Raw genomic sequence first — 15553 nt, forward strand, 5'->3', positions numbered from 1 at the left:
AACCCTTGTCCTGTGACCCTGCGGGACGAAAGGGCCGCTTGTGTGCGGAGAAGACAGGACCACATTTGCGGCGAGGCTCTCTGCTCTTTGTAACCTGCGGGAGCAGGGTGCTCTTGCCTCCCGAAAGCTAAAGGGGCTACATCCAGGGGGGCACGACAAATATACTGTAGCCCCTGTATCAACTGGCCCGCCAGCTCAGGAGGATGCTGACCCCCTTCCAAATCCTGACGCAAAAGCTTTGCCCATTTCATTAAGGTCTGGGAGACCAAGGTAATGGCAAACCCCGGCCTCAAGATTGAACCTGCCATTATAAAAAGATGGCAGACCAGAGATTCAGCCTTTCTATCTTCAGGGTCTTTAAAGGACGGAGCATCCTCACCGGATAGCAATGTGACTTTATTTAATCTAGAAACCTGAGAATCCAACACCGGTGGAACTGTCAGTTTCGTTAAGAAGGACTTCTCAAATGGAAGCCTCCTAGCAAAACGCCTTGGTATCCCAACCATTCGTTTTGGGGAAACCCACTGACTACCTGTCAGGACCCAGATTTGAACCCAGGTCCTCAGTTGCTTCTGACAGTGCTTCTTCTTGCTGAGCTATCCAGCAGCTGATATCTATGCATTCTAGATCTATGTGGTGACCTAGACCTAAAATCACTATCAAGAATCGCTATCCCCTCCCACTAATCCCCGAGCTTTTGGAAAGACTTAGACCTTGTCCAGTTTCCTGCCTAGTTCCTTGCCCAGCCTCCTGTGAACTCTGAACCTTTGGCCACTCCTTTGTACTTCCTATTTAAGCCTGATCTGGAAACTTCCTGATGCCAGATTATTGTGCTTTTGCCAAGATCTAGCTTTGTGTGCTTCATCCTCCAGAATCTTCCACTTGTGTACCGACCTCCAGCTACGTTCCAGGACTACGCCTCTGCCTGCTGCCATTTTGCCCTTCACTGCTTGTGTACCGACCTTCGGCTAAAGACTACGACTACTCTTCTGCTTGCTCCCTCACTCCGGCTGATCACTTGTGTACCAGACCCTGCTTGTTGACCACGGTTGTGCTGCTGCTTCCTGCGACTGGACTCTGAGCCTGACCCAGTAATCGTGACAGAATAATCTGGCCACAATGGAGTCTGCAGTAGCAGCTACCCTTGCCACTGTCACTCTGCAAATTTCTGAATTACAAGAGTTTGGTGTCACTTATCAGGCAAAATTTAAAGAACTGCAAAATGTGGTGAAAGATCAACAAGAGGCAATTCAGGACTTAGAGAAACAGGTCTTGGATCTTAGTTCCCTAAATGGCGCAAGTGCTGAGCCCAGTGTTCGAATGCCTCTTCCACAAAAATTCAATGGAGACCGAAGGCTTTACAGAGGATTCCTTAATCAGTGTCGCATTTACTTTCAAATGCAGCCTGGTGCATTTTTTCCTGAAAAAAAGAAGGTACTGTTTATTATCAATCTCCTGACAGAGGAAGCTTTATCTTGGGCCTCTCCCTATGTGGAAAAGGATGACATAATTTTAAATAACCTCCACACCTTTACTAATGCTATGGACCAAGTTTTTGACGATCCAAATCGATGTGCTACTGCTGAGGCCAAACTGCATAATTTGCGTCAAGGACGACGCTCCGTGGCTGAATACACTACTGAATTCAGGTGCTGGATCGCAGATACAACCTGGAATCCAGCAGCACAAAGAAGCCAATTTCGTCAGGGGCTTTCTGAGCAAATAAAGGATGAACTGGCTAGAGGTGATACCCCTGATGATCTGGAGAACTTTATCCAATTGTGCATCCGTATTGACCAGAGACTCTCTGAAAGGAGAAAAGAAAGACTGGGAATACTGGGAAATACTGAGGGTATGCGTTTTTCTTTTAGTCAACCTCCTCAGAAGAGTTCTCAGGTTTTCCATGATTCCAGTAACCCTGAACCTATGCAGATTGATTCCGTTAGAAGGGGTATCACTATTCAGGAAAAGGAAAGACGTCGGAGTGAAAATTTATGCCTTTATTGTGGGGACTCTGGACATTATGCTATTAACTGTCCAAATAGGCTAAGGAGAACAGTTGCTGCAACTGATGTTAAAGACATTGAACAAATTAGTTCCATCGCTCAGTCAGTTTCTCCAATACTTGAAGAAAGCAATCCTATACAAGCTCCGCCCACTCACTTTATAATTCCCATTCGACTCTCTGATGGGGCTAATGACATTTCCTGCTCTGCCATGTTGGACTCTGGAGCGGGGGGAAATTTTATGGATATTGGATTTGCTCAAGACCATCATATTGAATTAAGGAATAAATCCTCACCTGTAGATATGGAGACTGTTGATGGTTCCCCCCTATCCTCCGGGCCAGTTACCCATGAGACTGCTCCTCTTAGTCTGTTTTTTGAGCCTGATCACCAGGAGACCATATGTTTTCAGTTGATTTTATCACCAAAGTTTCCTATCATTCTAGGTATCCCCTGGTTCTCGATTCATAACCCCTCTGTCAATTGGGAAACACGTGTTTTAACTTTTGCCTCAGAGTACTGTAAAGGACATTGTCAACCTGATTCCTCCCATATCGAGAATCTCCGGGTAGAGGAACACATGGTTCCTGGATATGAAGGCCTGCCACCTCAATACAGGGAATTTCATGATGTGTGTGATAAGAAGAATGCTGATCAGCTACCCCCACATCGCCCTTATGACTGTCCTATTGAACTTTTACCTGGGGCAGAGATTCCTTTTGGCCGCCTCTATTCTATGTCTGAACCTGAATTAAAGGTGTTAAGGGAGTGGTTGGATGAAAACCTGGCAAAGGGGTTCATAAGACACTCAGCCTCTCCTGCTGGGGCAGGTCTCTTCTTTGTTGAGAAGAAGGATAAGACATTGAGACCATGTGTTGATTATAGGGAATTAAATAAAATCACTATCAAGAATCGCTATCCCCTCCCACTAATCCCCGAGCTTTTGGAAAGACTTTGTTCTGCAAAGATCTTTACTAAATTGGATTTACGGGGTGCATATAACCTCATTCGCATTCGTAAGGGTGATGAATGGAAGACTGCTTTCAGAACCAGATATGGACATTTTGAGTCTTTGGTCATGCCTTTCGGTCTTTGCAATGCTCCAGCAACCTTTCAACACTTTATTAATGATGTGCTGCGAGATCTATTGGATCAATTTGTGATTGCTTATTTAGATGATATTCTTATCTTTTCAGATTCTCTACAGGAACATCGCAAACACGTATCCATTATTTTCAACCGCCTGAGGAAGAATCGGCTGTACATCAAATTGGAGAAATGCGAATTTGAACAGACCAAGATTCAGTTCCTGGGGTACATAATCTCCCCTGAAGGGTTGAGCATGGACCCTGATAAGATTAAAGCAGTGGTGGAGTGGCCTGCCCCTAGGAATGTTAAAGAAATTCAACGATTTCTTGGATTTGCCAACTTTTATAGAAAGTTTATAAGGGACTTTTCCAAGGTAGTTGCACCAATTACCCAGTTAACCAAGAAGGGACGGCTCTTCACATGGGCACCAGAGGCACAAGCTGCTTTCTGTGAACTAAAGACACTCTTTACCTCTGCACCAATTCTAGTACATCCTGACCCTGAACTGCCCTTTGTTGAAGTTGATGCCTCAGATTCTGCTGTTGGAGCTATCCTTTCTCAGCGTACAGGTGAAAAGATGCAGCTTCATCCCTGTGCTTACTTTTCCCGGTTGATGTCCTCTGCTGAAAGGAACTATGACATTGGTAATAAAGAACTGCTGGCGATAAAGGAAGCTTTCTCTGAATGGAGGCATCTGTTGGAAGGGGCTGAGCATTTAGTGACTGTTCTTACCGATCATCGGAACTTAGAGTTCCTCCGTTCTGTAAAGAGACTGTCCTCCCGCAAAGCACGCTGGTCTTTATTCTTCTCCAGGTTTAATTTCATTGTTTCCTATAGACCTGGCTCAAGAAATGGCAAGGCTGATGCCCTGTCACGGAGTTTGTCTGAATCCCCTCAAGAAAGCAACTCTGACTGCACCATTCTTTCTCAAAAAAACTTTTTAGGAGCCACTAATCCCAAAGAATTTTTGACCTTGCTTAAAGATGGCTACTCTTCTGATCCCCTCCTTAAACATCCTCCCAAGGACCTGAGTCTCACCTTCAGGAATGGCTCTATGTCCCTCAAAGTGCGCGGATAGAAGTCCTCAGACTGGTTCATGACTCTAAGCTTGCAGGACATTTTGGGGCCTTTAAAACTGCTGAACTGTTGTCTCGTTCATTCTGGTGGCCTAGTTACAAGAAAGATGTAAAGAACTATGTTGCTTCTTGTCCAACTTGTGCACGTCATAAGACACCCCGGTCTTCCCCTGTGGGACTGCTTCAACCTCTTCCAATTCCATCACGGCCTTGGGGATCAATCTCTATGGATTTTGTGGTTGAACTCCCTCCTTCGAAGGAAATGACCACCATCTTGGTAGTGGTCGACCGCTTCACCAAGATGGCTCACTTCATCCCAACTAAGGGGGTACCCAATGCGGAACTAACTGCTGAATTAATGATGCGGGAAGTATTTAAACTACATGGGATCCCGGATGATGTGGTCTCAGATAGGGGAGTTCAATTTACTTCCAAATTCTGGAGAAGTTTCTGCATGTCCCTGGGTGTCACAGTCAATCTTTCCTCTGCATTTCATCCTCAATCCAATGGCCAAACAGAAAGAACAAATCAGACTTTGGAACAATATCTTCGCTGTTTTGTTAGCTATTTGCAGGATGATTGGGTAGATTATCTGCCAACAGCAGAATTTTCCTACGATAATTCTAAGCACAGCTTCACATCTCTTAGTCCTTTTTATGTGAATACAGGGTACCATCCAGTTTGCATTCCTGACCTCCCTATTGCTACACCAATTCCTGCTGTTAATGAGAGGTTATCTCTTTTACAGGAAACTCGAAGAAAATTGCTTGAAACATTGAAGGTGGCACAGGAGGCTTACAAGAAAGCATCTGATAGACGTCGAAGAGAAATATCGTCTTTCCGTGTTGGAGACAAGGTCTGGTTATCCACAAAGAATCTCAGGACTCAGGTACCATCTGTTAAGTTGGGGCCAAAGTATATAGGACCTTTTCAAATCCTGGCACAAGTTAATGCAGTTACTTTCCGCTTGAAACTTCCTGACAGTATGAGAGTCCATACTGTTTTTCATGTTTCTTTACTTAAACCTTTCCATGAAAATTCCTTCCCTGGGAGAGTCCTTCCTCCTCCCCTGCCTGTGGTTGTTGAGGGTGAAGAGGAATTTATTGTAGAAGGAATAATTGACTCCAGGATCCACAGAAACAAGTTGCAGTACCTGGTGAAATGGGAAGGATACGGACCTGAAGACAATTCTTGGCAACCTGCTGAGCATGTCCATGCTCCTAGACTGGTTCGGGAGTTCCATCAAAGGTTTCCGCTTAAGCCTGGTCCTGAGACGCCCTGTGGTCATCCTAGAAGGAGGGGCATACTGTCAGGGCCCAGATTCGAACCCAGGTCCTCAGTTGCTTCTGACGGTGCTTCTTCTTGCTGAGCTATCCAGCAGCTGATATCTATGCATTCTAGATCTATGTGGTGACCTAGACCTTGTCCAGTTTCCTGCCTAGTTCCTTGCCCAGCCTCCTGTGAACTCTGAACCTTTGGCCACTCCTTTGTACTTCCTATTCAAGCCTGATCTGGAAACTTCCTGATGCCAGATTATTGTGCTTTTGCCAAGATCTAGCTTTGTGTGCTTCATCCTCCAGAATCTTCCACTTGTGTACCGACCTCCAGCTACGTTCCAGGACTACGCCTCTGCCTGCTGCCATTTTGCCCTTCACTGCTTGTGTACCGACCTTCGGCTAAAGACTACGACTACTCTTCTGCTTGCTCCCTCACTCCGGCTGATCTCTTGTGTACCAGACCCTGCTTGTTGACCACGGTTGTGCTGCTGCTTCCTGAGACTGGACTCTGAGCCTGACCCAGTAATCGTGACACTACCGACAATCTTGTCGAAATAGGCAGGAAAGGGGAACACCTTAGTCACCTTGGTAATACCAAAAAGTCTTAGTCACCTTGGATGGTCTATGGGTACCAAATTGCACTGGCGCGGCCGACGCAGCATTAGCTGTGTCCTCCATTTTTAAAGTTTCCCACACTGATACAATCAGTGTCTCCACAAGCGCCTTTTCTTGCGCAGTTGTAGTGGAAGAGGAATCATCCTCACTGCCCGTACACTATAAGTGCGTGGGAGCAGAACCCGTGGGCGACTCACGTCCACAGCAGCAAAATCAGCCTCAGAGTCTAAGGAAGCAGAAGAGACAGGTGAAGGCGGAGTGCGCATTTTACGAGGTCTCTTTTGGAGAACCATGTCCACTTTTGATTCCAGTGACTGCAGGACCGTCATGATGGCTGAAATTACAGACTGAGACCGGGAGGATCCCGCAGCTTCTGAGAATGGGTCTGGCGTTGACGTGACACCCTGCGGACCGCCAGCAAAAGTAATGTGAAATTATAAAACACTCTGTGAAAAAAAAACCCACCACTGCTCCGGTGGTACTACAGGTCCAAGCAGCGCTGTAATATCAGAAACGGAGAGATATACCACCCCAGGAACTCACCAAACGACTCAGAGGGAGAGAGAGAAGCACCAACAGCCTGCCTGCAGCATGCCGATCAAAAAGAGGAGGAAATGGCTGAGCTGTCACTGGAGGCCCCCCGTCAAGCACCGCTCCGTTCAGACAACAAAAAAATGGCCGCCACAATACAATATAGGAGACACCAAAAACATGGCCGCCTGATCCTCTGTACAGGCCCACCAGAAAATGGTGGTGTCATGCGGCGAGAAGCATGATTTCCGGCACACGCAGGGACCCCTGAGGCAATGCTATAGGGCGGTCGGCAAGTGGGTAAAAAAAGAAACAAATGCAGCCATCACATCTAAGAAGTTGGTAAGCTGCACTATAATAAATATTTGATTTTTGGTTTACTGTCAGTTTATGAAAGTGGTGGGTAGGAAACACTTTAACCACCTGACCACCGTAAGATTGACCCCCCTTCATGACCCGGACATTTTTTGCGATATGGCACTGCGTCAATTTTACTGACAATTGTTGCTCAATCATGCGACGCTGTACCCAAATAAAATGTATGTCCTTTTTGCCCATAAATAGAGCTTTCTTTTGGTGGCATTTGACCACCTCTTGGTTTTTTATTTTTTGCATTACAAAAATATATATATATATATATATATATATATATATATATATATATATATATATATATATATATATTTACTTTCTGCTATAAAACATATCCAATGAAAAATGTAAAAAAAAATGGATTTATGACTTACCGTAAAATCCTTTTCTCTTAAGTTCATTGACGGACGTAGTTCTCTCTGATTCATATCAGTAGGGTTATACTGCCCCCTACAGGAGTAGGACACTAGGCAGGAAAAAGTTCTGGCTATGCCTATGGGCAGTCCCGGAGGGTACACCCTCTCTCTTCCTGCATAGGATGTCAGTTTTGTACCAAAGTGGTGTCAGAAAAGTAACACCAACCCAACTCAAAATAGAGGGGCGGGTACTGCGTCCGTCAATGAACTTAAGAGAAAAGTATTTTACCGTAAGTCAAAAATCCAGTTTTCTCTATTGTTCATTGATGGACGCAGTTCCCTGATCCATATCAGTAGGAACGTCCCAAAGCAGTGCCATAAAATGAGGGGTGGGAGCAGCAGAAAAGAACAAGCCCCCAAGGCTAAACATAGCCAACCAGGCAACATAGGACTCATCGGAACAAAGATGAGGCCCATCTGAAACAAACAGTGAACACCCTCAAGGATGGCCAAAGTCCCTCCTGATAGCAGCCAGCAAAACATTGCGGCAAAAGAGGCATCAGCAGATGCCAGCACATCCACCTTATAAAATTTGGTAAAGGTGTGAACAGACGACCAGGTAGCCATCTTGCAACCTGAAGCACAGATGCCTGTATGGCGAAAAGCCCAGGAACCACTAGGCACCCAAGTAGAATGCGCTGAAACAGGGAAAGGTAGGACCTGACCCATATTTGAATAAGCCTGCACCACCGTCTGTCCGATCCATCTGGAAACAGATGCAGTAGGCGCAGGCAGTCACTTCCCACCCTTTAAGCAGGGTGGAAAGCACTGAAGCAGACAATCCCTTGCCCTTCAGCACCTGGCTTCCAACAGCCAAGCCGACAAGCCAGCAACCGTAAAGCAGGATGGAAGATGGGCCCTGGAGACGATTAATCTTCCCAGAGAGGAAGCCTTCAAGGAGCGTCTGCGGCTAGCCTGACAAGGTCAGCATACCAAGCCCGGCGAGGCCAGTCCGGAGCCACGAGAATGACCAGAATCCCTTTCGCCTCGATCCTGCGCAGAAGTCTTGGCAGCAACTTGAGAGGAGGGAAGGCAGACAGCAGCTGATACTGACCTTGGCCCACCCGTGAACGAACACACACGACTATGCCGGCGCCATCCTCACGCAGGTGACCATGCTAAACTTTTCAGCAACGTTCATGTTGAACTTGGCATATGGTCTTGCCTACGATAGAAACCATGGTGCCACCAGTGCATCTGCCAGAGGGTCCCGGGTGCGGGCTACAACCTCTGCACAATCCTGTAGATGCAACGCCAACAGATCCACGTCTGGAGTGCCTCAACAAAGGCACAACCGCTGGAAAACCTCCAGATAAAGGGACCATTCCCCTGCATCCACAGCTTGGAGACTGAGGCAATCTATCTGCAAATCTTTCCACACCTGGAAAGGAAACAGCGGAGAGAGCTGGAACAAGGCGATCCGCATAACGGCTGTCTAAGACCGCAAGGACACCCTTGGTGCCCCCCTTGGTGAATGACACAAGCCACGATCGTGGCATAGTAGATTATTGATGGTGAAGGCGCCTGGTTTTAATGTTTTGGCCCTTGATGTAATGCAAAAACCTGCTGCCCTTTTTTATTTTAATGGTGGTGTGCCAAAAAAATACAAGTAGTAGATAAGTGAAAAAATAGGCGCTGGTAATCAGGTAATCAGTGGTGGTGTTCCAGGTGTGTTAGAGGGTATTAGATTGTCTACACCAATCAATTATGTCCATAAAGATAAACCTCGTTTACCAATAAATAAATGAATAAATGGTGGACTTTAAAATCATCTATAATACCATAATGTGAACCATTTGTTATAACAACCTAGTTTATGGACATAATTGATTGGTGTAGACAATCTAATACCCCCTAACACACCTGGAACACCACCAGTGATTACCTGCGCCTATTTTTTCACTTATCTACGATCGTGGCATAGTCCAATGGAAAGCGCACTGGACAGCTGCAGGTGCCAGGTCCAGTGAACTAGGCAAAGCCGGATCGCTCTCAGCTCCAGGACTTTGATTGGTAACCTGGATCCTCCAGGGACCATATTCCCTAAGCAGAGAACCTACCAAGGACTCCTCCCCACCCGGACAGGCTTCCACTGCGACAATTGCCCAGTAAAACGGGGAGGAAGGATTCCAGATCAAAAATCCCTGGTCCCCTGGCTCAGCCAGATCCGAATGACCAGAAAGGTAGGATTCAAATCCCATTTGAGAAGAATCGCCTTTTTGGGAATCCTCAAGAGGGATTGAGCGAAGGGGACCGTCTCGAAAGATGACACCATCAGTCTCAGAACTTGCATGCAGGACCGAAGTGACGACCGTGTGTTGGACAATAACAGTTGAACCGCAGTCTGAAGTTCCAAGAGTTGTTTCCCCGGAGGGAGAAACACCATGACTGAGGACGAGTCCAAAGTCAGGACCAGATAGTCCAGTCTCATGGAAGGGACCATGGATGACATCTGAAGGTTCAGAACCCACCCAAACTCCTCCAGAAATCTCATGGCGACTTCCATTCGTCGCCCGCACCGTAGGGGACTCCACACGGAGAAGCAGATCGGCCAGGAACCCAGGACTGATACACCCCGCTGCCGCAACAACGCCAGGACCGGAGCCAACACTTTTATGAAGACCCGAGGAACAGAAGGGAGACCCAGGGGTAATGCCGCAAACCGATAGAGATCCTTCCCCATGTTAAAAACTGAGAACCCGTTGGTGTCCTGCATATAACGGGATGTGAAGGTAGGCATCCTTGATGTCTATGGAAGCCAGGAATCCCCCCGATGAAGGGAAGCCACTATCGTGCAAACCGATACCATCTAGAATTTTTGATCTGCACTGAACCATCAAGGGCCAGTAGGACCAGCTTTGTTGAACTAGAGCATGAACTGCCCCAAAGAGCGATCCGGGGACAGCCGTACATTGAAAGGGAAAATCTTACCGGAAAAAACGGATCGAAAACTCGATCGTGCAACTGAACCGCATGACCTCCTGAACCCAGCTGCCTGGGATCTGGGCCAGTCGCAGGTCCGAGAACCGGCAAGGACGTCCCTCGTATATGGGTGAGGACGCACCTTTAGGTCGGGTAGGCCATGTGCGCCAGTCTGGAAAAAAACGATCTCTGGTTCGCCAGACCAGGGTCGTGTGGAACCACCTGAGGAAGTCTTGAAGGACAGTGCCACATCGAATGTCCCCGAGGGACAAAAACTGTTTGTGAACCGAAAGGGAGGGACCCCGTCCATGACGAAGGCCCTTACCCTTGTTATATACACAACATTCGACCTGCGCCAGTGAAAAATTCAAATACAAACGGTCTATGAAAAAAGTTTCGTGACTGTGGCCGTAAACAGTCTTTGTGAGGAGGTGTGCCGAATGGTTCAATCCCTGGGGTTAGTGGAGATGGAGGTGGCTGCAGGCTTCATACAGAGCTAGATGGACTCTTCAACAGACAAACAGTGTAGGAGAAGAAAAACAACGCCACCTCAGTGTAGATTAAAAGGTTATTTATTACATAAAAACAATGTAGTAACTCACACCGAGGAGACAGTGGATCAGCAATAAAAGATGATTCATCTACAACACTGTAGGGATGTCAGGGAAGTACACTGTGGTGTCCGACACTTCCTGTGTTTCTGGTAGCGTTCAGTACCCAGGCTTCACATCCAATAGTGGCAGCGGGGTGCTCACGTTCGGAGCACGCGTGCTCCTTCCTCAGGCTATGCCAATCTGAGTGTCAGGCTGGGTGTTTTATGGCGGAGAAACTTCGGGGGGTGGGGCTTGTTACTGTGGAGATGCGCCATCTGTCCAGAATGGGAAGTTCTATGATGGAGAGTCTCTGGGGGCGTAGCTCGTCGCCACGGGGATGCGCTGTACACACTGCCTTGTTTCAATAGAACGGGGATTGGCTTGCATCAGTGGCTGCAGAGCGGGGCGGATGTCAAAACATGCCAGCCTATATACAAATGTGGAAGTGAAGCAGAGCAGAGGCACTGTAGATATGCATACATAACAATAAAACATGGGCAAAGAGGAACAGTTTGTATATAAGGGAAGGATGTTCTGCATAAAGTGAAGATGGAAGATATATGTAAATGGTTGGGAAATAAAAATAAAAAAATAATAAAAAAAATATTAAAAAAATAAGGAGTACCAGCATTTATATATAGATATATAAGAATACACATCTATATACCAGATAAGATACACAACAATGGCGATTGAAAATGGGTGATGTAATTAGAAGGGTTCACATGGCCAAGGAGATGTGAAGGGGAGTGGTGATAAGGAAAAATAAAATTAAAACTAAAAATAAAAATTTAGAAAAATAAAAATAATAAGAATAAAAATTAAAAATAATAAAACATAAATATTAAATAATAATAATAGATATATAAAAAAAAAAATAAACATAAGAAAGGAAATATAAGGGTAAGATATATAATGAAAATTGGATCGTAATTGGATCATAAGGTGGTGCTGCTTTTCTTCTCCTACCCTTACCCTTCCTTGTTAGCCTGTGGAAGAAAAGCACTCTTGCTCCCGTGAGACCCTTATATAATGTCATTCAGGGCAGCGCCAAACAGGGGATCCCCTGGAAAAGGGAGATCCATTAAGGCCTGCTTAGAAACTCGATCCGCAGACCCAACACTCCGGCCAAGGATACACCGCATAACTCCCGCCAAAACCGACAGGTGAATCAATGAGGGAGCTGTGCCCAGTGCGGCATCGCAACAAACTGCAGCCCCCGCGCCAGTTGTCCAACAGCTCCCCCAGGGCAGGAGACACTCGCTCCTCACCAAGTCATGGCATTGGAACTCTGCGCGTCCGGCAGAATCTTCGTGGCAAGGGCAATCATAAACACTGTTCCAAGTGCAGACCCTGCCAGGGAGTACAGATAGTGGGCCACAGCACACGCCATCCTATCCCCCAGGTACTTAAAGGACGGGGATACCTCCACCGGAACAACGGTAGTCCTGTTCAGCCTAGAGACCGTAGGTCCACCTTAGGCGGTACAGTCCCCCTTACCAAAGACTCTGCAAAAGGGTAACGTCTAGCAGCCACTCAACACCCCAGGGGAACATCTCAGACGGTCACATTCTTTATCAGCATGCTAGCAAATCAGACTGCTCCGGATGGCATGTGTGCCAGATGCAACCCGCGCCCCAGGCGCAACCGCTGCTGCATCCTCCAAATTGCAAGGTGTCACGCACCGAAAACCAGTGCATCCACCAGCGCCTGTATCACACGCGACAGGGGAGGTAGAAATGTCATCCTCATTATCCAAGGAGACCGAGCGCGAAGTAACAGACCCGGCAGGGAGGCCCCCGTCTGCGGCGGCTTAGTCAGACTCAGAAGCCGAGACATCGCATGAGGCAGGGGTAGGTGGAGAGCGTTTCAGCGTACCTTGCCCTCTCAAGGCCACCTCCACCCAGGCCCAAATGCTTCCCGAACCGCCGGAAATGCATTGATCGACAGTAGAGCCCTGGAAAAGGCTGAGGCCTACGTGAGGGGGTGAGCTGGGGTCACATGGTCTGCAGGGTCCATACTGAACCAGAAGATCCCGCCAGCAAAATTTGCAAAAAAAATTACAAAAATACATTTTATTTTATTTTTTTGCAAAAAAAAAAAAAGGATCCCACCGCGCTACAGTGGCCCCTGAAGGTCAGGCACGCCCGCAGACCCCCAACAGAGAGAAGCCCCCAGAAACTACTGTCCTAAAAAGCAGTCTCAGGATAGGACGTGTAACCAACAAGCCCTCCCATAAGGGAGTGAGCAATGGAAACTGCCCAGGGTGAAGGGAAGGGCTCCGCCCCCCGGAAAACGTCTCACAACAGGACAGTAAACCCCAAAATCCACCAGGGAAGGAGGGGGGGGGGGTTCCGTTTACTCACCATACCAGGAACACAGGCGGGCACCATCTCCTGACAGGACCCCTCTCCACCAAAGTGTGGGGCCTGTCTGCCAAATAGGAACGCTGCAACATAGGCCTAGACACTGTCGTGTGTGTCCTGGCGAGACGTTTAACTCGCGGGGCCAGTCCCCATCCAGTGGGACTATGTCGCGGCCAACCCAGTGCGGAGCTAAGGCCTGCACGCGCTCGCTGGCCAGACTGGGGTGACCACTGGATCTAGATATCCAGCCCGTCGCCCAGCATGGAATAGTTGCTTGAAGACCTCACAGGAAAAAATTCCGGAGAGCTAAAAAAATCTACATAAAAAAATACTTTTATGCCAGGACCAAAGATCCCAGCAAGGAACTAGGTCCTTACTCCTGACTAGGCAGATTAAAACTGACATCCTATGCAGGAAGAGAGAGGGTGTACCCTCTGGGACTGCCCATAGGCGTAGCCAGAACTTTTTTTTCTGCCTAGTGTCCGACTCCTGTAGGGGGCAGTATAACCCTACTGATATGGATCAGAGAACTGCGTCCGTCAATGAACGATAGAGAAAACTGGATTTTTGTAAGAACTTCCTGTAAAATACTTTTCTCTTGAGTCCATTGACAGACGCAGCTCTCATACTTCTTAGCCATTGGGTTATGATGCACCCTGCAGGAGTAGTACTAGGCAGGAAAAAAAGCCATTCACCACCCCCCCACGGGGCTGTCCCTATAGGCATAACCCCACACACCCTGATCCAGCAAAACAGTTTGTTTCTGCCTAGAGAAGGAGTAGGACCTAGGTTTCCTGCGGGGACTTCGGTCTCAGGTTTTTTTATTCTTTTCAGACAATTTTGTTTTATTTATCTTTACTCACTTGCTAGTTAGTGTTCAAGGGGATCCTCCTGGTGATCTAGAAGCAATGCTGACTGAGGTTTTGCACTGGATAATCAAGATTCTTAAGGTCTCACAGTCTGGCCTACGAGCATGAGCAGGTTATAGTCCCGCACTAGGCCTCGCCACAACGGAGCCCCTTTTTGGATGGGGGCGAGCCTGCGAGTGGATGTCTCACTGGGACACAACGACCTGGAACGCCCTGAGTAACAGCGTACCCTTCGGCTGGCAGCACCCCCACTCCGGGTGGGAGGTGGTCTGTCCGGAGCAGAGCCCACCCGTTCCATGGTATGGTGAGTAACTGCAACCCCCCTTGTCCCGTGGTGGTCTTGGAAGGGGACGTGGGCCCTCTCCTGGGGATAATGGAACCTGGACATCCTTAAAGATCCCCCTGGCCCATCAGGCTACCCGGCCCTGTGACCTGCCCCCTTTTCTGCCCCCTGGGGGCGCTATTGTTGCGGCACCTGTCGTTTCCTGTGGCCTTCATATTGGGGGTCCCTGACCGCCTGACAGGCCGCCATCTTTAGTGTGGGCAATAGAACTGTTTTTCCCATTGACTTGTATGGAGCAGCCATTTTCCCTGTGTTTCCCATAGACTTGCACTGGCAACCATTTTTGTGTAGCCCTTTGGAGCTACACAGCCAGCGTGACCTTTCACATACCAGGCTGATTTCATTTCCTGTGACTCTCACTTTCCTGCTGCAGATCGATTCAGGAGGTTTTCTCTGAAGGTGGTACAGTACTAGGGTCTTTGTGGGCATATCCTTACGCACTCTGCTATCTGTATATATTTAAGGGGGACTCCGCAGGCTGCTGTGATCGGCGGTGGGGACCACGATTGGTGCTCTTAAAGTGACAGTACTCCTTTTTTTTCTGTGCATTACTATGGAGTCCCAGGTGGTGATTTCACCCTCAGACCCCCCTTAGTGCGACTACTGGACCTTCCGGATTGCAGTGACTGGGTGCGATTTCAGCAGCACTGGAAAGCCTGGCAACTAAGGTCGATTTTGTAATGAAAAAGGTTACAACCCGCAAACGGCTGCGGCCTTTACCATCATTGGTGGGGTCCTCTGATTCAGAGACTGATATGGTCACTACGGACGCCCCCCTACCTGAGGGGTCGCTGTCCTGGCAATCAGATGGTGAAGAGGACCTGCCCTCTTCAGCAGCAGTGCGGGAATGCACCTTGGTGGAAGCCCTAATTGTTTCAGTAAGGGAAACTTTAAAAATGGCTGATGAGCCCACGTTGGCTGGGACACGGGTGTCTTTTGGCTCCCGCAAGACCCAAAAATCGAGCAAGGTTTTTCATTGTCCCGAGAATTTTCATGATATTGTTGATGACCAATGGCGGCGCATCAAGCACGTGTTAGTAGTGCTTTAAACGCCGTTATCCCTTTTCTGAGACGGTTT

General features: G+C 47.8%; 1 protein-coding gene across 1 annotated transcript in view; it reads right to left on the reverse strand.

Annotated features, from left to right (window-relative positions):
• PIWIL4 (piwi like RNA-mediated gene silencing 4) overlaps positions 1-15553 on the reverse strand; it is a 558880-nt gene that overhangs the window by 414590 nt on the left and 128737 nt on the right. The window lies entirely within an intron of this gene.

Source organism: Pelophylax lessonae (assembly GCF_965119305.1).
Source record: "Pelophylax lessonae genome assembly, chromosome: 2".
In the NCBI taxonomy this organism is placed as follows: domain Eukaryota; kingdom Metazoa; phylum Chordata; class Amphibia; order Anura; family Ranidae; genus Pelophylax; species Pelophylax lessonae.